This window comes from Lissotriton helveticus, chromosome 12, assembly GCF_964261635.1.
Source record: "Lissotriton helveticus chromosome 12, aLisHel1.1, whole genome shotgun sequence".
Classification (NCBI taxonomy): domain Eukaryota; kingdom Metazoa; phylum Chordata; class Amphibia; order Caudata; family Salamandridae; genus Lissotriton; species Lissotriton helveticus.
Window position 1 is genome coordinate 739,431,470 of NC_136073.1, and position 24,730 is coordinate 739,456,199.

Consider the following 24,730-nt stretch of genomic DNA (forward strand, 5'->3'; position numbering starts at 1 on the left):
GGTCGATCCCCCAGCAGTCTCTGGTAAAGGGCAAGTAGTCTTCTTGGCGCTTGGATGGTTCTGCGCACTTGAATGCTGGTTTCTTGAAGAGGGGGGGGGGGTTGAGTTGGAGGCTGGATGAGTTTCCTCAAGTCACTGTAGATGGATCCTGGGGTTCCCGACCGCTGGGCCAGATCAGGGGGCTTGTCTAGGATACCTCACTCAGCTTAAGAGGCAGCACCTAAATCCTGTCACTCCCAGTGGCATAAGTTCCTAACTAGGCCCTCCCGCCTAAATCTCCTGCGTGGATTCCCCAGGTCAGTGATGCCCCAACTGACTAAAAAAAATTCCCTCTCTTGCTTAAGTATGCCCAGGTCAGGTGACCACTCTCTAAGGCGGCAAAAATCAGCTCCGCCTTTCTTCTGGAAGGTTCCGGGAGCTTCCCCACTCTACCTATGGACAGGGGATGGCAGGCTGGCATTGCAACATTGTATGGGGATCCAGCCAGCTCCTGGCAACTAGGGTGCTACACTAAAAGACCACACTGCAGTAGCAGGGGCCAGTGGCAGCCATGTTTGTAGTAGAGAGCACCTGCACCCTAACATAGATTAGCCATGAAAAGGTGCCCGAAGACCTAAGGGCCAACAAAAAGAAGGTGGGAAAAATGAGGCAAGGGTGAAAAAAAATAGGGAAAGACCACCCTAGGGCTGACAGGTCTAACAGCGAGGCACTAGGCAGGGATGCCCACTATCTATCGCTATGGAACCTCTAGCTGCCCGTATCCGGCAACTTCATACCGCACGTGGCATAGGATTCAGCACTCGTAGTTTGCTGATTTCCTTATATGCGGACGGTGTAACGCTTTATGTATTAAACCCGGAGGAGAATTTAGACCCATTGTTAAGTGAGTTTATCCGGTTCGGTGGGCTATCAGGAGACTCTATCAACTGGGCTAAATCTGTAATTTTTCCGCTAACCGGTGATACCCCTCCTGTGGTGTCGGAATTCCCTTTGCGCTGGGAAGCTGATGAAGTTAAATATTTGGGGATATGGATCAGCCGAGACACACAGGAAGTATGGCGACTAAACTATGGTCGAGCAATGACATGGCTAGAAGATAAGGTGCAGGTGTGGGCTAAATTGCCGCTATCGCTGGCCGGTAGGATAGCTTTGGCTAAAATGGTTATATTGCCAAAGTTCCTATATCTATTTGTCAACATCCCGGTCCCCCTAACCAAACATTTTTTTGACACCCTCAAATCACATTTCATCACATTGACATGGGCTGGGAAACAGGTCAGGGCCTCGTGGGATTTTTTGACTCTCCCTTTGAGACAGGGAGTACTGAGAGCCCCGGATATGCGATTATATGCACTGTGTGCACAGGCACAAATTCTACATTACTGGGTGCACCCGACCCCCTTTCAGCCACACGTAGCGGTTGAGACTGATGCTATGGCCCCAGTTCCATTGAAGGTCGCTCTATATCAGAAGCCACGTAGACCCCGGGGCGACATCGACTCAGCTGGAACCCTGTGCTGGTCATGGGATGAGTTGTGAAAGAGGGTTGGAGCCCTGCTGCTGTATGCCCCCTCTATTCCTCTCTCACAGAATCCGATGCTGCCCTACGTACGGGATACTATGAGTAAGTCACTGGCCCTGAAGATGAAGCTCCAAACGTTCGAGGATCTATACCCTGGAGACGAGAGGTGTCCTTCACTGAACTTTTTTTATATCATAGAATCCGCACGGCGTGCCGCTCGCTCGGGGAGGAGTTCCCGAAAGCGCCGCAGACATTACATGCGCTAGAAAACGTGCTAAAACTCCCGTCCCCACGTAAGCTTGTAACCCGGCTTTATACTCGAATGCAGGTCACGGCCCCGATATTAATACCACCCTCTCTCATGCACTGGAATGAAGAGCTTGATCCACCGCTGACGGATGCGCAGTGGACATACTGCTGTGAACAGCTATCGGAACTGTCTCCGAATTACAAACTAAGGCTGATTCACTTTAAATACTTACACAGATACTATAGGGCACCGGTGAGTCTGCATCGCATGGGCCTCCGCGCAGACAGTAACTGTTGGTGATGTGGCTATAATCAGGCCACTTTTCTGCACATAGCGTGGCACTGCCCCAGGCTAGAGAACTTCCGGGTGAAAGTGTTTGAGTTCATTAACAATATGTTGGGAATGTCGTTGGAGCCGGCCCCCACTCTTGGCATATTAGGGTATGTAAAAGACACTCCACCCAAATTGCGCAAGCTGCATGCACTCCTGCTCCTGTTTGCGAAACGCCAAGTCGCAATACACTGGGGTAGGCGACAAATACCCTCCCTTAATGGCTGGGTTAGAGACATTACATATGGACACACGCAACTCACCACTTTCTGGGAACTGATGCCACCTACCTCTAGGCCACGGAACATCTGGGAGCCATTTATCGCTTGGGCGGCCAGGATTTAGGCAACAGCGGAAGAGCTGGAGGTGGGAAGTTCACAGGGCTCCTTGTAAACCTGATATATGTATATTTCCCGTTTACGCACTGCCGCAGAGAGATGAAGGGGCTGTACTTGGAAGGTTGATTGGGTACACAATTGTACTCATGATAATGTCAAAGTCATGTATATAATGTTGCAACCCTCTGTTACAGAATTGATATAGTATGTGTGCACGGAATTAAACTTTTACGTCTTGTTAATTATCTTTGAATGGGGGAGCGAGGCGAAGTCTATTGAACTGACTATGTGCGGAAATGCAATTATGACTAGTGGCTCATATTGATGATCTGTATCAGACCGGCTAGTTGGAATGTTCTGACGTTAATTGTTGAAAATCAATAAAGAAATAAAAAAAAAACGTTTATCCATTCTGTCTCCATAAATCATTCGAAGGGCTAGTGTTCTTGGATATTAGGAGCAACGACTACATATATCCACCAAGGTAAAGTAGCTTCTTGAGTGGCTAAAACCAACATTACCAATATCCTGACCAGCATTACAATGTCAGCTGCAACATAACATGTAGAACATGGTAAGCCCGGCACTTCTTGCTATAAAGCTATACAGACAGGCATTGCCCAGAACATCTAGCCAGTCTCTCTTAAAACTTTTGTCTGAATTTTAGACAACTACATATGTCCTCTGGGTTAGGGCAGATTCTTTGGCCACTACAGCTGACAGAATATGCTAAGCTTGTTCAAGAATACTTTCCTTCCTTTGAATGTCTGTAAAAACCACGTGTCAACCTGGGCCTCACAGCTACTGTGTCAGTCATTGCCAGCCTGTAAAATCCTCCCTCTCCAACTGAGTCATAGTGCAGGCTCTCAAGCAGGCATTTATCGTGTAATGGAATCACATTATGGAAAGTACAAAACAGAATATGTAACAAATTACAAGAACAGTGATTAGGTAATCTCACCATGAGAATGGTTATCTCTAGTGGAGTTGCCACACACGTCCTTAAAGATGTAAACCCAAAATCTAGTTATAATACCACTACCCTGGCTAAACACACTGTAATGTTCAAGAACAGTTCTAATGTTCATGGTACTCTACTGATCAAGAAGCTCTGAATGGGCCTGTAATGGAAAAGAGACAAAACCAAGAAAGCTGATATGATATTAGCAGGTTTACAGACAGCTAAATGCTCACAGCTCATTATAGATATGGATATTATTGCTCAAAAATGGAAAATTGCAACTCTGTCAAAACAAAGCATTTTGTAGCTCTTTGGTACCTTAAGGTAAGTTTTCAGACCAAGATGTTGGCAAACATCTCAACAATACAACTGAACATATATAAAATATTCTTGAGATAAATATGGGTATCTGCAAGTCAAGGGCTGGCTTGGAGGCTGTAAACATGGTTACAGGTATGGTAGAGGTATGCTGACCTCAGGGGTTCATGGACATCGATTCATCAAAATGCCAGGAGTAGCGGAAGTGACATCACATGCCATGTGACCCCTGCCTTATGTCACTGGAAGTGACATCACATAAACTTTGACCTGATGAAATCACAGGAAGTGACATCACCTGCCTTTTGGGCCACTCGATGATGTCACAGGAAGTGGCATCAGACAAACTTTGGCCTGGTGACATAACAGGAAGTGACATCACCTGACATTTGGACCCCCATGAAATCAACTAAAGCGACATTTTATGACCTTTGACTTGGTGCTATCACAGAAAGTGAAGAATCTAACTTTTGGTTACTTACATTACACACAGAGGATGAAACATCTCTACAGATACAAAAGAAGTACCCAATTCATAGAAATACTTGAAATCCTATTGAAAATGCAACCGCATGCATTGTTTCAGGTAGTATCTTCAGATATACAATTAAGATAATGTATCATTGATTAAGAACCTATCAAATAATGTACAGTGATGGAGAATATACTAGTCAAGTTGAAATCAGCCATGATCAATATCAAATAGCTTATAAAAATGGGAAGGTTGATGTGCCTATAATGTTCAAATCAAGCTCATTTTATCATTTGTTTTAGAAACTAAGGGCTTTATTACGAGTTTTGCAGTCCCATGGGTAGCTGTATCGGTGGTGGTGGTCTGAGCACGGGGAGATAGGCAGTTCTACTGCGGTATTATGAGTTGGGCGGATAGGCTTTGCGCAGACCACTGGTGGACCACTGAGACCACCAGCAGACCGCCTACAACTGAATTCGCTGTCGGGAAAAGGCAGCCGCCATAGGGTGGTCCAGGAGAGCTGCACTGCCATCCGTATTATGAGTTGCCTGTTCAACGAGCGGCCTGCGGCGGTCCGACCGTCTGCTTCAAGGTGGCAGTGATGAAGGATTTGGAGTGCATAGTCACCCCTTCTTCTTCCGGGAAGATTCTGACGTGGATCTCTTTCTCCAAGTGCCCCCGTGACAGCAGGATCTTCATGCCGAGGATTACGATCCTGTTTGCTGCGATATTTTAGGTGAGTCCTTTTTGAACCATATACCCATTGCCAGGACTGCCCACATATGGGCTGAACACCAGTAATGGGTATATGGTATTTTTCCAGATATACCAGGCAAATGTGTGCATGCGACACATCTGCAGTCGAAATGCACACATAGGCATCGATATATTTGTGAAAAGTACTCACTGCTGCTGCAAGATCCCTCTCTCCACACAGCCAGCCCTGTGGTCAACTCATAATACAGCGGTCTTTGGACTGCCAGCGCAGTGGGATGCTGGCAGCGGTGGACACAGTCCTACAACGGTCGGGCCTCCAAACTCATAATAATGCCCTAAGAGTACCATGTAATTAAATCTAAGTCTTGGAACATAGATAACAGTGCTATTTAAGGCAGATCAAATTCTCCCAGCAACCTTCCTTTCCGTGACATGGTATACATACTTCTAAACCTGTGGAGCCATTGAACCTTTCCAGGTTCGCTATCATTAATGTTATCTACAGAAAACATGCACATCACTGGTACTGTACACGTGTGTTGATCAATTCAAAGAGTGTTACAAACATTTGGGCAGATTTTACCCACATGGACCAAGATACTGCCTGTTATGTTAATACTGCATTACAGATAAGAAGAGATGCTGATGCTCAGCTTCCTTGGAAAGAAGAAAGCGCTGACTGGGGGATACATGTCCCAATCTAGTATTGTATCTGCTGGTATGAGAAGCAGCTGGTTCTAGTGATGATTGGGGCATCATCTTGTTTAGAGAATGATTTGAGGGTTAGATGCTCAGCTAATATGAAATCCAGAATAAGCTGACAGTGCCACACATTTGGTAGACAGATCTCTGAATAGGATACTGGCTAGTGTAAAGAATATTTGAGGTACTGATAATTGCCAGCCTTGATGAGAGAACAAACAGGTAGACAGAAGTACTTGGCTATAGGAAATCAAGGTGGCAATGGTGCTTTGTAATACCGGTTCCATAGTTCTGCACATGACAAGTTGATGTGATGAGCCTGCATATCCTTTGTGAAAGGAAACATTGAAATGGACAGCAGGTTGGTGCTTTGTAAATAGAGCTTAGAAGCATGGTGGCTGATCTCTTCTTGCCCCAGCGTAGGTTACTGACTTCTGCGATTACTGGTTGCTTTCTTCAGGTAGCATAGGCCTCAAGGGGAATAGAGACTGATTGAAGAGTAACTATTGTTTGTCTGGCAAAGTGTGAGTCTGCTTCTCTGAGGCTACTTCTCTGGATAAGAGAAATGACCAACTCATTTTAAGAGGATACCTCTAGGGTCACATATCAGCATTTCAGTTGATGGCTTCATTCAGATTTACCTGCTTAACCTCATTAGGTTCACAAGCCATTATCATTAAATTACTGAGTCTCTTGTCTCTTTCATTTATTTATTGTATTTTATTGAAACTGTTCTAAAAACATTTTTGATGCACTGATTTTAAATCTGTCACTTTTAAATGACTCTGAAAACTGTTGTATTTGCCTGATATGTATATTTAGATTGCTTTTATTGTTGTGTTTTAACCAAATAAAGCTCAATTGAATTGAAATTGAATTGGTTTACTATGCCCTTCCATTAGTGGCATCAGATTGGTGCAGCATGCTCTCAAATTGTACACCATGTCGTCATATTGGTACAGCATACCCTCAGCTTTGCACGGCATGCTCTCGGATTGGTAGAGCATGCCCTTAGATTGGGTTACTATGATGACAGATTTGTACAGCATGCCCTCAGATTGGTACAGTATGCTCATAGATTGGTGCAGTGTACCCTCCTATTGGTTTACTATGGCCTAAGATTGGTTCAGCATGACTTCAGATTTTTTTACTACACTCACATATTGGTACTGCATGGCTTCATATTGGTATAAAGCAAACACAAGGAGATGATGGACGGAGCACTGAAACTTTTCAGACGACGGAGTGGGGAAAATAAATAAATAAATCATATTCCATCGTCTGTCAACTTCCCCTCCTCCCACCCCGCCCCCACACACCCCACCGCGCTTATCTGCACCAGCCGCGACTGAAATCAAGGTCTTTGCTCTGTAGTAATTTGGATAGACTATGAATCTTTCAGGTAATGAATTCAATACACTGCAATGTAAGCAAGAAACCAACGTTTTCAATGTTGTTAAGAAGTCCTTTGGCTTCTGAACTAGCATCCTTGTCACCTTGTTGTGATTCTATTACTCGAACAACGATAATAGACTCAAATCTCATCTGTACTTTTCTAACAGAGGAGTACCTGTAAAACCACCTCATACCTGAGAATCTTTCTAGCTCCATTACATACGGATTATCCTCTATCTAAGCTTTCAAAAAGAGCTCATGCTTTGGTGAACTTTGTGAAAGAAAACATAAACTCCTTGCAATGTTGAAAATAAATGTTTTACTGGTTGTATGGAAGCTACTGTTTGCATTAACGCAAGGTTTAGGCAGTGTATATAAATTGCTGGTGATGCAATCTCTCTTGTTTTTGCTTGGACACCATTAAAACAGCCACTCATAACAGAACAGATCCATCATAGCACTGTGCAACACATTTATTCCAGTTAAGTCCAGCTTTCTGTACTTCTTCAACAATGCAGGCTGCAGCAAGGTTGGGGGCATCTAACTTTTCCATATGGTAACACCCTTGTGCATTCTCCTGAACATTTCCTTCACCATCAACAAAGCGGATAATAAAACTCAGCTGCACTTTATGTGAAACATCTTTGGTTTCATTAACTAGTACTTAAAAATGGGGCGTGGCCGAACAGCCACGATGGCGGACGGTCTCTGCTAGAGCTCCGTGCCCGGCTGGGCTTTCTCCGGAACATACAGACCAACGGAGACTTTTGGCCGGCTGACAAACACAGACCCGAGGCAGAACCCTACCTGGAGCACGGGACACTGAGCGGCGGCGGGGTGAAACGCCGGTAAAACCTTCCTGCTGGACGCGCTGAAGACCGCGGCGCAGGGCCTGTAGAGCCAGGAGGACCCGACTGGCGGTCCTCCAGATCCTGGGACCAGCTCGAGGGTAGACGCCGGGCTTGGAGGGCGGGGCCGGCGCCCTGCGGACGTCGGCGATTGCTGCCTGCACCCTCACGGACACCACTGGTTGGAAGCGGAGTCGGCAGAACACGGTGAGGGAGACGAGGGGAGGAGCGCCGGGCCCTGGAGCCCAAGGGCGAGATCCTGGACAGGAGGAGCCGCCATTTTGCGGGGACCGGCCGAGAGGAGGCCTGGTGATAGCGGTGCAGTGCAGGGACCTTCAGGGACCTACCGCGGCCCTAATTTCCCCACCCCCCGGTCCTCCTACAACTGAAGGATTAACCCCACCGGGGGACGGGGGAGCACGTAACCTGAGGGGCGAAGTGGTGCTGCCGGAACAACACGGGCTCGCGCATGAGGTAGCGGCAGTGACGGGGGCCACTCCTGGGCCGGTGCTGGCCTTTATTAAGTTTAGCTGGAAGGGGCATTGCAGGAGAGCGACCTGCTGCCTGGTATGGCCCCGGAGAGAAACTGACCCCCCCTTTGAGACAACCCGGTGGGGAGCTGGGAAATCCCGCTAGTCGGCTTTTTCCGCCTGGGGGCCCGGTGCGAGACCTCCGCGGCAGTCATACAGAGAGCCCGGATCATATTGGCTGCGTTGCGGGGACCGGGGGACCGGAGCGGCTCTGGGGCTGACCAGTAAGACGGGCCAAGCACAACATGGTCAGGAAGGGCCAGAGGATCGTGGATGGCCCAGGAGAGCCGGCGGGGCCTGGCCCGCAGTCGGGAGCCGGGGCGAGCGGAGGCGGACCTGGCCAGACCGACCAGACAGGATCGAGCATTTCACAGGCAGACAAATTGGACCTCATCCTCCAGGAGATCCGGGACTCCCGACAGGCGCTGGAGCACCAATTGGGGGCCCTCACTAATAACTTCTCCCTCTTGAAGGCAGGCCATGGCAAGCTGGCGGATAAGGTCAAGGACCAGGGGCTCGCACTCGCGGACCTTACACCCACGGTGGCTGATCACGGGAAATCTATCCAGGACCTCCGAGGGCAAGTGACTGCGCTGATGGAACGGGTGGAGGACGCGGAAGGACGCAATCGGAGAAATAATGTAAGAGTAATCGGCCTGCCGGAAAAATGTGAGGAACCGCGGGCGGAAGAGTTCATGGAACAATGGTTTAGAGAACACGTAGCGACAGACGGACTCTCCCCGTATTTCTGTGTGGAACGAGCGCACAGGATTCCGACGGGACAGCCCCGGCCGGGGCGCCCTCCTTGCCCTCTCATTGTCCGCATCCTTAATTATCGTGATAGGGATACCCTTCTGAGGAAAGCTCGAGAAAGATCCACCATCCATTTTGAAAACCAGAGGGTGTCACTCTACCCGGACTTCACGAACATGGTGCAAAAACAGAGGGCCTCCTACATGGAGGTGAAGAAGAAATTGAGAAGTGCGCAACTGAAATACGCTTTGCTCTTCTCCGCCCGCCTGAAAGTCATCCATGGGAAGAAATCACACTTCTTCGAGAGCCCTGCGGATGCTGAAGAGTGGCTAGAGGTGATGGGACTGGACGGCAGTCAGGAGACATCCCAGGAAGCGGAAGCAAGGACGTCGGACAGGAACTCGGGAGGAAGCCGCCGTTCCTCATCTGGATCCGGAAAGGGGAATGCTGAGCGCGGCCCATCGCGGAATCATCAGAGGGATGAAAGGCGGGAGGCCATCTCACTTGCTGGCACCTTCAGGGAGGACCCAGCGAAAATAACCACAGACTCTGACGATACCACAGGACACTCGGACTCTGATAACAGTGTGCTGCTCTTTCCTACAATCACTCCTAGGGCTGCAGATGACCTCATAGACAACTGACCTGTCGGGTGACGTCCCGAGTCGACTCCTTTGCAACAGTTAATACACGGTATCCTTTTCTGTTATACTTAGTCCTCGGGTAATAAATCCCGATTGGGTTCCGGGGTGTGCGGGAGGTGGGTGAGAAGAACGATGAGCGGACACTGACTCATTCCCGAATGCATGCCACATCCTTGGAATTGACACTCGACTGGGCGCCTTGGGGTGAGGCTCGAAGCCGCCTGTCGCCAATTACACAAACTTTGTCTGTAATCACATTGCACTTCCCCTACAGCATTAAGTGCCCGGCCGGGCCACCGTTGAGCCAGTAGAGACTGGAACTGGTAACAAAATGTATACATGTGTGCTGGGCCGACCCCCTCTTGGCAAAGGCATGACTGTTTGGTTCTTTGTGTTTCTATTGTTAAGGTTGGGCTCGGCTATGTCCAATGGCTGCGCCAAGTTTGTTTTCGAACTGTTAGTAATCTTTATAGGTGCTCTCTCCTGGGTTCAGCTCCCCGGTGTCCTAGACACACGACCACCCCCGGAACTGGTTCTACTGCCCACTGATCATGGCTGAACAATCTGGAGTGTACAAGGTTATCACCTGGAATGTACGAGGGCTGGGGGCAGTGCAGAAAAGACACAGGGTCCACTCTTATCTCCTTAGACAGCAGACACAAATCACCTTCTTACAAGAGACACACCTCACGGTTTCTGAAGCTCAGAAGTTAAGGAAGAAATGGAGAGGGGCTATATATTCCACGTCTTACTCGGCATTCTCAAGGGGGGCCACTATCTGGGTGAGACACGGGACACCATTTACTGAACTAGAGAGGAAAATGGACAAACAGGGCAGATATATCCTGGTTAAAGGTACCCTTGATGGCCAATTGATTGTCCTGGGCTGTATATGCCCCGAATTACGAACAGGAACTGTTCCTACAAAGGGTCGGGAGGGCGCTCTCCCCGTGGGCAGATATTCTGTGGGTGCTCGGGGGGATTGGAACGCTGTATTGGATCTGGCCCTCGACAGATCACACCCACCCCTACAGGCTGCCGGTGCTGCCAAGCTTACTGACATTTTCCGGTCCTGGGTGGAGGGCTGGAGCCTTAGTGATGTATGGCGGGAGGTACACCCCACACACAAAGAATACTCCTTCTACTCCCCTGTACACGACTTGCACACACAAATTGACCGATTCCTATGCTCCCGTACGATAGTCCCACTGATGAGCTCCCCGGAATATTTAGCGAAGACCTTCTCGGACCACAGACCCCTCAAATGTACTATCTCCTGGGGCAGGGTCCCGACTCCAGTCCCTACATGGCGACTCAACCCCCAGCACTTAGAGGATGGCCCGTTCAAAGCAGCTCTCTCAGAGGCCCTGACACAGTACTGGGAGGTCAACTGGGATACTGCCTCTTCCAACTTGGTGGTCTGGGATGCGATGAAGGTGGTTGTGCAGGGAGTGGCGATTGGGAAGCTGGTGGGAGCTAGACAGGAGATTCACCGGAAATTGTGTGAGGTGGAGGACAGCCTAGCGGAGCTTAAACGGGAGGCAGGGGAGAACCCGGGAAAAAAACAGACCCTGCAGGAACAACATATTGTACACGCTGATACACTAGAAACACTGCGCATCATTGGTTATAAAGCCTATTTACAACGACAACACACGGAGGCGGACCGTTCTGGGGCACTACTGGCCCGCTTGATACGTGACAAACCGGACACCCCAGTCATTACCCGCATCCGAACCCGAGAGGGAGACTTAGTGGACACACAATCTGACATTAACCGGGCATTCCACGACCACTTACAGGCTCTGTACGCCAGAACGGGGACGGTCGATCCTACACACATAACCGATTTCATGCGAGACCTCCCCTTCCCTCAATTGACAGCAGAGGTACAAAAATCAATGGAGGGCCCCATCACCCCACATGAAATACGCGCTGCGATCAAACACTTGAACAGAAACAAGACACCGGGCATGGACGGATTCCCCGTCGAGTTCTATTCCACTTATGCCGACATATTGGTAACGGTTCTGGAACGAATTTATAAGGAGGCCTTCGAGAAGGGACATTTACCACACACAACCATGCAGGCCATAGTGATTTCTATTCCTAAGCCGGATAGAGACACTCTAGACTTGACGAATTATATACCTTTATCTATGCTGGCCACAGAATATAAAATCCTGAGCAAAGCTATTGCCCTGCGTATCCAGCCCCATCTGACCACACTTATACACTATGACCAGTGTGGATTCCTCCCGGGGTGCAGTACTTCCCTCAACATGAGGCGCCTCCACGCAATTATGACAGCGTCACCAGCTGAGCTGCAACGAGCGGGATGTATTGCGTTAGACCTCAAACAAGCGTTTGACTCACTCTCTTGGCCCTTTATGTTTGAGGCCTTGGGCCGATTTGGGTTTCCGGCCCCGCTGATATGGTGGATCAGGTTGCTGTATACCGACCCCATGGCCAGGGCCAGAACTGGACGCTATGTGTCGGCTGCATACACAGTCCATCGGGGTACCAGGCAGGGGTGCCCTCTGTCCCCGTTGCTGTTCGTGTTGGCGCTGGAACCACTAGCCATCGCCCTTCGCCAACACGCGGAGATGATGGGAATACCGGTGGCGGGGACGTCACATCTTTTATCCATATACGCGGATGAAATGCTGCTATACCTCCGAGACCTGGAAGCTGACCACACGCTATTATATGACACTTTCCGCCGATTTGAAACAATATCGGGACTGGCCATCAACCCGGACAAATCGGTGGGTTTCTACTTCCACGAAGGGCCTAGCCCGTCCTCCCTGCCGTTTGGCACCTATGGGATCCCGGTGGCCCAATCCAGCTTTAAATATCTGGGAATCCACATATACAGGAAATCGGAAGACCAGTTGGACGGGAATATTACTAGGGCCATAACTGGTCTCCGGGGTAGTATCGGATTTTGGACCTCACTCCCCTTATCTGTTATGGGCCGCATTGCGATAGCAAAGATGGTCATGTTACCACGCTTGCTTTACTATTTCGTGAACCTGCCCCTGTGTATTCTGCGCCGCACCTTCGAATCCCTTAATTCCTTATTGACTACCCTTATATGGGGATCGGGCAGACGGCGGATTAGCCTGCGGAAATTACAACTCGGCACCTCTCAGGGGGGACTAGGTACCCCCGATTTCCAAGGTTATTTTTACGCAAGTCAACTCCAATGGTTGTCTTACTGGCTAGCGGGGAGAAACCTCCACGAAATCGGCTGGACGATGGGTCGGCTGGACCGGGGTGACTTACACGCCTTACTGCTACCCAGGAGTAAGATTCCACGAGAGTGCCACCCACTGCTCCGAACTGCCCTTACATGTTGGAAGAAGGCGCTAGCTTACACGTCCACGGTTCTGCCTTACGCAGATAATATCCCACTGCTGGGTATCCCGACGCCACAGGGACGACTTACCAAATACGCCCTTAGTGAATGGACTGCAAACGGAATTGAGGGAGTGGGCAGTTTCTTCGGGGATGAACAATTGTTGGACCACCGCACCTTTGTGCACGTGACTGGGACTTCGGACAGACATTACTTGTTACACGCCACTGTCTCACAATACATCAGGACGACCTGGGCTCCAAAACGCATTCACCCATAGCAACATGAATTGGTACACCTGGTACATTACATGGGGGCCGGAGGTCATTTAGTACGATGGCTGTACACTGGGATTAGAGCCTATACTGCACTTTCCCTTGACACACTGCGAGAGGCTTGGTCACGGGATACAGGGGAGGAATTGACAGACACAACCTGGCGATTGGCCTTGGAACACCCAAGGAGGGTCTCCAGAAACGTGAAATTTAAATACATTCAAACCATGGTCCTCCACAGGGCATACCTCACCCCGGTGAGTATCCACAAGATGTTCCCCAACGCCTCCCATCAGTGCCCGCGATGTGGGACGGACGAGGCGGACTTCCTCCATATGCTTTGGGCGCGCCCACGGTTGAGAGGGTACTGGAGCGAGGTGTGCCAAACGCTACGAGAGATATCTCAGATACAAGTACAGGAGAGTGCACTGTATTGCCTGGCGGGAGCCCGGCCTCGGCCCAAGCCACTAAAACCCAAGTTGAGATTTCTGGACTTAGGCCTCCTTTTAGCGATTAGGAAACTCACGATGCAGTGGAAGTCCCCGAGAGTGCCTAGGGTGGAGACATGGCGAACGGACTTGGTGAAATGGGGTAGAATAGAATGTGTTGCCCTTAGGAAGTAGGAAGAAGGTGGGAGACAGAAAATTTCGATGGCACTAGACTGGGAGGTCATGCTGTTAGAGCTGGAAGGTATGGACCGGCCCCTGTCCCAGGACACATGAGCGCACTGAGGCCCTGAGGGAACATTGCAGATTGTACAGGGCACTGAGGTGGGATGGAGGGGGTCGAGAGAACTTCTATTACATACTCCGGGTAGAGAGTGAATGGCGCTGGGGAGCGAAGACTGATCTTACAGGAGGGATTGAGCACCAGAGTTAGCAAGAAGGGGGAGGGACAGTTGGGGAGCGAGTGGGTGGGTTTACGAATGCGTCCTGATATCAACAGAGACATTTCCTACTGTACGCAAATCCGGATGGGAACGATCTAAGAGACAGGAATGCCCTCTATTTGTAGACTGGGGTGAAAATTAGAAAAACGTGATGTATTGCATATCTGATGTGAATTTTGTATAAAAATGTGACGTAGATACATTCACGAATAAAGTTTTTTTTTTTAAAACAAACTAGTACTTAAAAATATTTCATCACTTTTTTGACACTCACGGAGAAGTGCAGCCACCACAGATATCATGTCAATTTGATAATCAGAAAAGGCATACAGCTAGATTCATGAAGCCAAATTGCGATCGCAATAGTTGCGAAAATGCAATTGCGATCGCAATTTGATGAAAAGGAATTCAAGACAGTGTAAAACCAAGAATAGCGAATTCGCAAAAAAATATTTGCAGAATTCTGGAAGAAGCCCATTAGCGATTCTGAATTTGCGAGAAAACCATGGATTCTGCGAATAAAACTGCGAAATCGCTAATAAATCAAAATCGCTATTCATGTAAAATCGCAGATTGCGAAAAACCCAAAAATCGCAGTTTGCGAGGCGCAATTTAAGGAGAACCCAAACCCGGTGGTAACCAGTAAGGAAAAAAAACTTTTGTTGAAAAAAACTTTTCTAAGTAGCAACAGGTGCAGGCCTGACCAAACACACTTAAGGAGATGCAGCTGTAGCATCAGGACTCTCACAATGCCAGGACTCTACATGGTGGTCAGGCGGCGAAGGCTACAGCGAGCAGCACGGAACAGACGTAGGATCCAGGAGCGGATATTCCGCCAGCGGGTCACCCTTCTGGGCCAAACCAGGGAGCAAATATACTCTAAGTACCGCCTGAATGGGCCAATGATCATCAAGCTAATCCAGGACCTAGACCCCCTGATGCAGCACCCAACAAGGAGGACCAATGCCGTGCCCACACATGTCCAGGTATTGTGCAGCCTGCACCTTCTGGCCTCCGGAAGCTTCCAGGGGATAGTCGCAGTTGCAGGGGGGATATCCCAGCCCACCATGTCCCGCTGCCTAAGGAGTTTCCTGGATGCAATGCTGACCCGGCTACACCACTACATCACATTCCCAACCAGCCAACAGGACTTGGATGAGACCAAGCATCAATTTTACAATGTTGCACAATTTCCCCATGTGATAGGATACATTGACTGTACCCACATCCACATCTGCCCACCAGCACAAATAGAATACATGTACCGCAACCGCAAGTCCTACCACTCCCTCAACATCCAGATGGTGTGCAATGCTAAGACATACATCACGGACATAGTGGCACAGTACCCGGGGAGCACACATGACTCCTTCATATTCCGGCACAGCGGCATCCACACACGACTGGCCAGGGAAGACTTTGGCGAAGGACACCTACTAGGTAAGTACACATGCCCCACAATGTTACACTGTGATGATGTAGCTGCGCAGCACAGGCACTCACCCTCTGCTCCTCTCATTCAGGTGACAGTGGCTACGCTCTCCGTGAGTACCTCCTCACCCCATACCTCAACCCTGCAACACCACAGCAACGGTGTTACAATGCAGCACACATACGCACAAGAAATTGCATTGAGAGGATATTTGGGCTTCTGAAGAGCAGATTCCGCATACTTCACAAGACTGGTGGGGCCATCAAATACGAGCCTGAGGTCTGCTGCCGCATTGTGGCCGTGCGTGCTATACTACACAACATTGCTACCAAGCGCCGGATACATGTAGAGATATCTGGCAGTGAGTCGGAAGGGGACCACCGCCCACCTGCACATGCGCATCATGCACGCTGGGAAAATCCCGCCGAAGGACACAGACGGCGCAACCAAATCACAATGAACTGTTTCTAGTGCACCCACTCCCCTCACCCAACACTTCACTCATGCATGACAAAGTAAATAATTACATGAGTCTGATGTACTATTATTGAATAAATATTATTGTTGGTTGCACAATAATATGGCATTATTTCAACCAGTAACATATGAGGAGTAATGCGTCATACTACTCAAGATTTTGTAGTGGGCATGCTTATGTCAGCAGCATGTCCCTGCCCTATGAGCATTAATGTCATTGGCGCCTCCGGCGCAAAGCGCCCAGTGCCTCTCGAGCACTTCCTCCGGCTGAGCACGTGATGCCGCAGTGGGCCTGCTGCTGCGGCGTGGAACACTAACCTGTGACGAAGACAGGCTGCTGTGACTAGATGTCCCCTCACTTGTGTCATCCCCTCCTGCATGGCCATGGCCAGTTGGCTGCAGAGCCTGAACAGCAGTGGTTACCTGCTCGAGTGCCCGTGCCACGTCCTGACAGCATTGGACCATCTGGAGTTGCATGGCCAATGATCTACGGGACAGCTGGGACGTTGCGTTGCCAATCACATAATTGGAGCGCGTGTACGCCGAGAGGCGTGTGAGGAGCTGGTGGTGGCGGCGGCGGGTGAGGTTTCGCTGGCTAACCATGGCGGCAGTGTTTGCCTCTATAGCTGTGGTCATTCTGTCCATCCGGTCGGACAGATGGGCTACATTCCTGCCTGTGTTGTGCAGCTGCAGGTGTATAGCTGCAAGGTGTCGTGCCTGTAATTGGTGTACGCGCAGCATGCGGCGCTCTATTGAGAGCACCGGAACACGCACAGTCATCCCCCTCCTGCCGGTGCATGGTGTACTTTGGCGCCGCTCCCTGACCTGCCTGCTGGGCTGGGTGGGCACAGTAGGTGTGCGTTGTGTCGGTGGTCTTGCAGCTGCTGGTGTTGACAATGCCACTGGCATGGGTCTCACAGCTGACGATGGTGGTGCACCTGTTGTAGCTGGCGTTGCAGGTGGTGGTACGCCTGCTGGCACTGGTGCTTGGCCAGATGGAGCTGGTTGTGTGGATGTATCTTCCTCATCCTCAGGATCCTCATGTGTTTCATCAATATGCAGCCCCTCACTGTCGCTGCTGGTGTTATCAGCGCCACCTGCGATGGAAAGTGGACGTTGATTAATTACATGTATCTTTCACATGGAAGGTTGCTACATGCATGCTGGCTACCATTCCCTGACTGGCTGTTGCATTGACTAAGTTAGGACATGTCTGGCTGTATGGGACTTTTTGTATATTGGTCAGACTACATGTCCCACAATGCTATAGGGATATTCTGGTGTGCATGGGCTGCATGACTGGGGTTTCTTATGGGTAGCTATAGAGTCATGGCCATTGTTAGGAGACAGGGTCGCAGTCGCATGGCACTTACCTTGGCTGTCTTGGGTGGATCGGGAGGAGTCCAGCCGGGTTACCCCCACGCATGCCTCAGGTTGCAATGTGTCCTCTACACGATCCTCCAATGGGGTGTTGGGAGGGACTGTAGGCTCTCCCCCTCCTGTTGCTAGGCGCTCACCCAGCCTCTCGGCCACCCTCTCCTTGGCACGACCTCAGAGGTCGTACCACCTCTTTTTGAGATCGTCAATTGATCTCTGTGTGACTCCAACAGAGTTCACTTTTGCGCAGATGTGCAACCACAGTCGCCGTTTCTCGGCCTCTGGCACCCTCCTGGAGTCCTTACCAAACAGTCTATCATGGTCTTTACAGACTCCATCAATGAGATGTTACAGCTCCTGTTCGGAGAATTTAATATTGTGCTTTCTCGCTGTGTCACTGGGCCCTGCTACTTCCTGTGACATTGCTGCAGTCTGCAGTATCCAAATACAATAACTGGAGGTGGTTGGAGTGGAGCTCTGAGCAGTGCTGCTTCCAATTCTGCCTCAGTATTCAGAATGAGGGAGGGAACTGCCTGCTTCCTGGTTGTGATGTCACCACAGTGCTCGAAAAGCGACTTCCCGTTTTTGCGATCCTGCTATTAGCGAGATCGCAATTTGCGATATCGCTAATAGCGAGATCGCAATTTCAACACGGGATTTGACCGATTTTGCGATTTTTCTGCGATTTCAGAATAATCGCTATCGGCTTTTGCGGCCGAATGCGAATCGCTATATTTTCACGCACATTTACATGAATCCCATTCTGCGAATTCTAATTTGCGATTCGGTATTAATCGCAATTTAAAATTCCCAGATTATGGTTTTCATGAATCTGGCAGTATGTGCCCATACTTCTTGGACAGTTTCTCTTTTAACCTCTCATCTTTATCAGAAATTATCTCTAATAATTCAATGAAATGTCTCCAATTGTGAGAATTCTCAGTTTCATCCATGGCACGGAATGCAAGAACTTGACGACCCAAGAAACATACTGCCTTAAGCAACGGCTCCATATGTTGTCTATTCCCCTCAATTTCCTGATCCGCACGTCTTACTATCATGAAAGAAACTGGCTGCTGACAGTTTGTAAGCTGCTATCATCTTTTGAATTTGGTCCAAGCAATAGCTGACAATTTATGCTTCTCCGACTGTGAATGTTTGGGCAAAGACCGAGTAAGCTAGTCCCACTTACTGAAGCCAATATCAACGAGTGCAACATTGCCAGGTTCACGTCCTCCTCCTCCTCCCACAGAACCAACACTAAAATGCCTGCATGCAAAACAATAAACAGCATCTTTAAGGGCTGAATACTCTACCCAAGGATGGGTTTTGTAATCTCCGTTAAACCTATGGCATGCAGTTAAGGGGATTGTTTGAAGTTTAGGTTGCGCTGGGCCGCTATAATTATTCACTGACAAGTTGTCTGTGAATAATTCACTTGCCGGGTGGGATTTTGATGTTGGTGTCTAACTAGTTTCTCCGATTCGAGGTACCTCTGTTATGTCACTCCCCAACTAAGCTGGCTGTACTGTCATGATAGGATGATGAACAGTCAGCAAGGCCAACCAGAGAAGTACTGTCTCTAAACTGCAAACTTAAGAAGAGGAATCTTCAATGTCTATCAGCATGTGCAGAAATATCAGTTATGTCAACAGTGGCAGAACTATCATCAGTGCAGGGAGAAGCAGCTGCAACGGCAGCAGATGATGTTTCAGTGATGTCATAAGAATGTGAGCATATGCCTTCACTGCTAGACAGAGCGGCATCAGACAACTCTTTTGTTCTCGTGGCTTTATTAGAACCTGTAGGAGGGTCCCCGGTACTCCTTTTTTTAGTGAACAAATCCAATATTGATTTTTGGTTTGGATATTTGGGTTTTGTAGTAGGGAAAGATATTGTTCCTTTGTTTGCAGCTGAAGTCAGCAATTCCACTGCTAAAATGTCAAACATTCAGAAGAAAACATTAGTGCATGGCATGGTGCACTGCAAATAACAGTGAGACATCAGACACCGGACAGTGAGGTAAAATACGACTATGCAGGGCAGTAGGGAGGGGGCAGGTGCATGGACTCAGACAACGGAGGGCAGGGAGGCAGTGGGTAGGGGCAGCATGCTAACTGTGCAGGTCAGGCGAGAAGGGCAGTGGCAGAAGAACAGCACTGGGTTGGACTTAGTGGAAGGGGTATGGACTTGGATAATGGAGGAAAGGAGGAGGGGGGTTAGGGAAAGCCTTTTTGGATGCGGGCAGCAGAATGGACAATGCCAGGCCATACCCTGCGTCCAGCCCTGCTGCCGTGCATCACGATGGCCATCTTATTTTACATTACAAAAAACATAGAAATTCACTGAAAAAAACAAAGGTTAAAGTGATATTATGGTTAGGAATTGTACGAATATCTAACTTTACATTAACAAAACCTTAGAAAGTCACTGCAAAACACAAAGGTTAAAGGAATGTTATAGTTAGGTGACAATGTCTTGTAAAACATACCATTTGAAACTAACAAAACCACTGAAATTCACCCTAAAGTAGCTATTACAGTGCCCTCACCATGCACCGCTTTTGCCCTTCAGAGAGACACAGTCAGAGATAGCCAGAGAGAGGGAGAGAGATATTAATTTAAAGAGTTAGAGGTGAGAATAAAAGATAATTTTATCAGAAGGGATCTCGGAAGGTTGGGGCCTTTGCAATTGTCCACATAGCTCATTCCTTAAAATGTCTCTGGCTTTTTTCTTGATCTGGTAGGCTGGAGAATGGGGAAGGATGCCCTGCCATAGTGAGGTGAGGCCGAAAGCTTGAATGTCTGGGGATGGGATGAGAACCACAAGCATCACCCAACATTATTAAGAGTCTTATTTGAAATTCAGGTATTGGTCCATTAAAGTATTACCAATGTTTTTAGAAGTGGCCTTGCAATCCTATTAAAAGTTTCTTTAAAGTGGCAGCCAGTGCTACCTCCTTAGAAGTGACAGTACTCATTAAATGTATTATATGTTTTATAAAAACCTAATGTGCTCCAAAGTTTGTGGAAAGGCATGTTTAGCTTGGTTCACTGCTGAACTCTAGGATATAAGCAGCAGTGAGTGTAGAGGTCTTGCCAACAGCCCCACGAAGCACTCTAATAAATAAATGTTGGCACTCTTACTAGTGATGTGCTCTTGCAAGTCAAGAATGCTCAATGAGTTGCGACTGCTGATGACATCTGCTGTGACCTGCGGATGAAGTGTCCTAATAAAGGTAAAACTAAAGCATCCTTTTGAGGCTGGAATATTGGGTATTTTTCAACTGGGTGAAAGTGACACTTCTACAGGCAGTGCTTACAAAAATGCAAAGTGAAGTGCTATATGAAAGCACTTGGCCCTCCTCTACAAATACACACTGTAGATAAACAGGTAAGAGCATCAAGTCTAATACCATCACAGAGCTTGCATCACCAAACATTGAAGCAGACCATTTGCATATCCCCAGGAAGCACAGCTAGTGAGGCACGTGGCCTCACTCCTCTTTCTCTTATTTCTTATTTCTTACTCTTCCTGTTTTATGCATGTGGACATACAAACATCTCTGTTTCTCAGCTTTTCACCACCCTTGATCTCACTACTTCTCATTCCTTTTGTTCAATTGTTAATTGTCTCTATTTTTTTGAACTCTCGTCCACTCACTTGTGGTACTCCTTTCGCTTGCCTGCTCCGTTACCACAATTGCACTCTTTCTAACCAGCACTTTCTTTCTACTCGTCGAGTCTTTCTGTGTTTCTTATTCTTTTCATAGCCCTATCTCTGTCTTTTCCTCCCTCCTATCCCACTCCTTACATGTTCTATCTCTCCTTCTCCAGGCTTTCCTCTACCCTTTCTCTGCCCCCTTACTCGTTAGGTTTTCTCCTAGTTCTCCCTCTGCCTCCTCCTCCAGTGCTCCCAAGGTCTGTAGGCTTACAGGGACAGAACGTCTGCAGGAAATGTGCAGAGACCCTGTCGGGGCAGGGACTAGGGCAACATAAAGCCAGGTCCGGCAAGGAGGTGAAAGTGTGAAATGGCCCACCACACCTGGGCTCCAGGAAGGCTGCTCAGGATCGCAGTCCACCTCGAGGCTGCTCAGGATCACAATCCACATCGAGGCTGCTCAGGATCACAATCCACGTCGAGGCTGCTCAGGATCACAATCCACCTCGAGGCTGCTCAGGATCACAATCCACCTCGAGGCTGCTCAGGATCGCAATCCACGTCGAGGCTGCTCAGGATCACAATCCACCTCGAGGCTGCTCAGGATCACAATCCACGTCGAGGCTGCTCAGGATCGCAATCCACGTCGAGGCTGCTCAGGATCGCAGTCCACCTCGAGGCTGCTCAGGATCACAATCCACCTCGAGGCTGCTCAGGATCGCAATCCACGTCGAGGCTGCTCAGGATCACAATCCACCTCGAGGCTGCTCAGGATCACAATCCACCTCGAGGCTGCTCAGGATCGCAATCCACGTCGAGGCTGCTCAGGATCGCAATCCACGTCGAGGCTGCTCAGGATCGCAATCCACGTCGAGGCTGCTCAGGATCGCAATCCACGTCGAGGCTGCTCAGGATCACAATCCACGTCGAGGCTGCTCAGGATCGCAATCCACGTCGAGGCTGCCCAGGATCACAATCCACGTCGAGGCTGCTCAAGATCACAATCCACGTCTATCAAGTGCTGGCGGGGCAGGGAAGGGGTCAGATGAATGACGTTGACGGCCTCATACAGTGAGGAATGAGGTGAAAATGGCTCTTCACAGCTTCTGTTTTTTCTAAATCAAATGCTCCTTTGAAACCTGGAGGAAGGGTGAATATTTCTGCTGAAATACGCTGATAGGAGGCATATCTTGCACGGACTTTAAAATGCAAAATGTTTGGGTGTTTTTAATATCAAATGTTTTGAAAATGAAAAATATATATGTTTTAGCTAAGCCAATTCTAATTAAATGTTATGGGCGGCAGATGGGTGTGGTGAGATTTTTAACTCAAAAGAGATGTTGATGTATGTCAAAGGTGTTTTGGTGGCTTCTCGCTACCGCATCTCTCACCAGCACCACCTCTAAATTCATGTGTGCATTCAACGGAAGTGCAGCAAGTTAACATAAGTTTAAATATAATTATTCAGAAGAGGTGTTATTTCCTTCGGTCTCCTGGATGGTATATGCATGATTGACTTGCAAATGTATGTGCAATGTGTGTGGTGTTTGAGGCTTGGCCGGCTTTAGCAAAGGTGGCACCCAGTGCAACAATCGTTGTTGACCGCTCTCTCACATGCATTTCATTGTTTTATAGCGCAGCTCATAGTCAGTCAGGATACTTTATTCGGTTTTGAATCATCAAAGGAACAAAACAAAGACCATATAATACATACAACAACATTTGGCTTCATTCAATAACTTGATATATAAACATAATATAATGAATAAGAGAAAAAAATGCAGTCATAAAACTTGTCCTCAACAGTCACCCATTTCATTACCGATGTTGCTCTCAAACTATCAAAACAATCCATCACGTTATAATCCTATTTCTGCAAACATTTTAAATTCTACCTAGTTCCTAATTGTTATGTATTAAAAAGTGCAATGTTCATAAAAGCGTTTCGAGAGATAAATAGCCAATAGTAAAACCTATAAAACATATATACATAGCGCATAAATACTTAAAAGATTGTTTTCTTAAGCCAACACATGCACTGAGGATAGTTGAATTTACAATACTTCCAAAAACGTCTTCTGGTTAATCCTGATGTTAAACAAAGAACTGGCTCACAAAAAAACCTACCAGACAGATGTATCAGTCATTAATATTATTTTTGCCTCTCTAAAATGAAGTACCCCCACGGACAAACAGATTGGTTGCAGACATTTTCTGCGTGCACCATAGTATTCAGGACACACAAACATCACATGATCAGGGGTCTCAGGATTCATGCCACAAACTGCGCATGAATCAGAGAGGAGTTATTATTCCAATTTTTGCTGAATGTTCGAAGGGGAAAGCAACCTATCCTAAATCTGATAAACAATTTCTTGGCCAGTGGTGGCATAATAATGTTCATGTAGTTTTCAAAAGCCGGGATAGGTTTAAGTACCAAGAACAGCTCTGTAAGGTTGCCCATAGAGCCTCCTGCCACACTAGGGTCCAAAAGGTCGATTTTAAAATCTGCTTATACTCCCTACTAAGAACTTCAGGCGAATCTCGCATTCTAATCAAGCACAATTTTTTGCACCAGTAACGTATAAACCTTAACCAAGGAACCTCCATGGCGGGATCTAAATTCATTTCATCACTCAAAAAATCTCTGTAGTCGCCTAATTCAGGAGTAATCCAAAGACGAATCCAGAACAGTAATGGTTTTAAGTGCACCTGGTCAGATACTCTTTTCATCCCTTTGTGAAAATAGAGCGGGATCAATGGGGTGCTTGAAGGGACCGAGAGCAATGTTCTGACAAATGAGTTCTCCATCACTGCGAACCTCGAGGTGTCAGTGTAACCCCAAACTTCAGCCCCAGATAGTGCAGCGCTTTGGGCCTTCGCTTGATAGACTTCCAAGGCTGGGGAGATAGAACGTGAATATGTATTTTTCTGAAAATGTACGATGTCCTTTGATCTATGTGAGATTGTGAGGGCTCCTTTATTTATTCGGTGGCTCCACCTAAATTTGTCTGACAGGGTCACCCCCAAATAATCGAAGTTGAAGACCCTTTCAAGATGGTCCTTCCCCACCATAACCGGGCAGCTCTTGCTAACAGTCTTGCCAAAGACCATGAATGTGGTTTTAGCAGCATTTAAAACTAAACCTCTATAGCCACAGAACTCCAAGAATTTATTTAGCAGGTTCTGCAATCCCATCGGGGGCTTAGAAATTAATAATGAGTCATCTGCAAGCAATACTATAGGTGTTTTAGCCCCATTAAGGGTTGGGGAGTCGTTAACACACTTTGTCACATCCCCGACCACATACTTTGTAAAAAGGGTGAACAAGGTGGGAGCCAAAACACACCCCTGATGTACCCCTCTTGCGATTGGGATGCGCCTTGTCAACTCGCCTCTATCACCCCACCTAACCTGCGCATAGTTTTTTCCATGCATCCTAGTCATTAGCTCATTTAACCCACCTGGAACTCCTATGC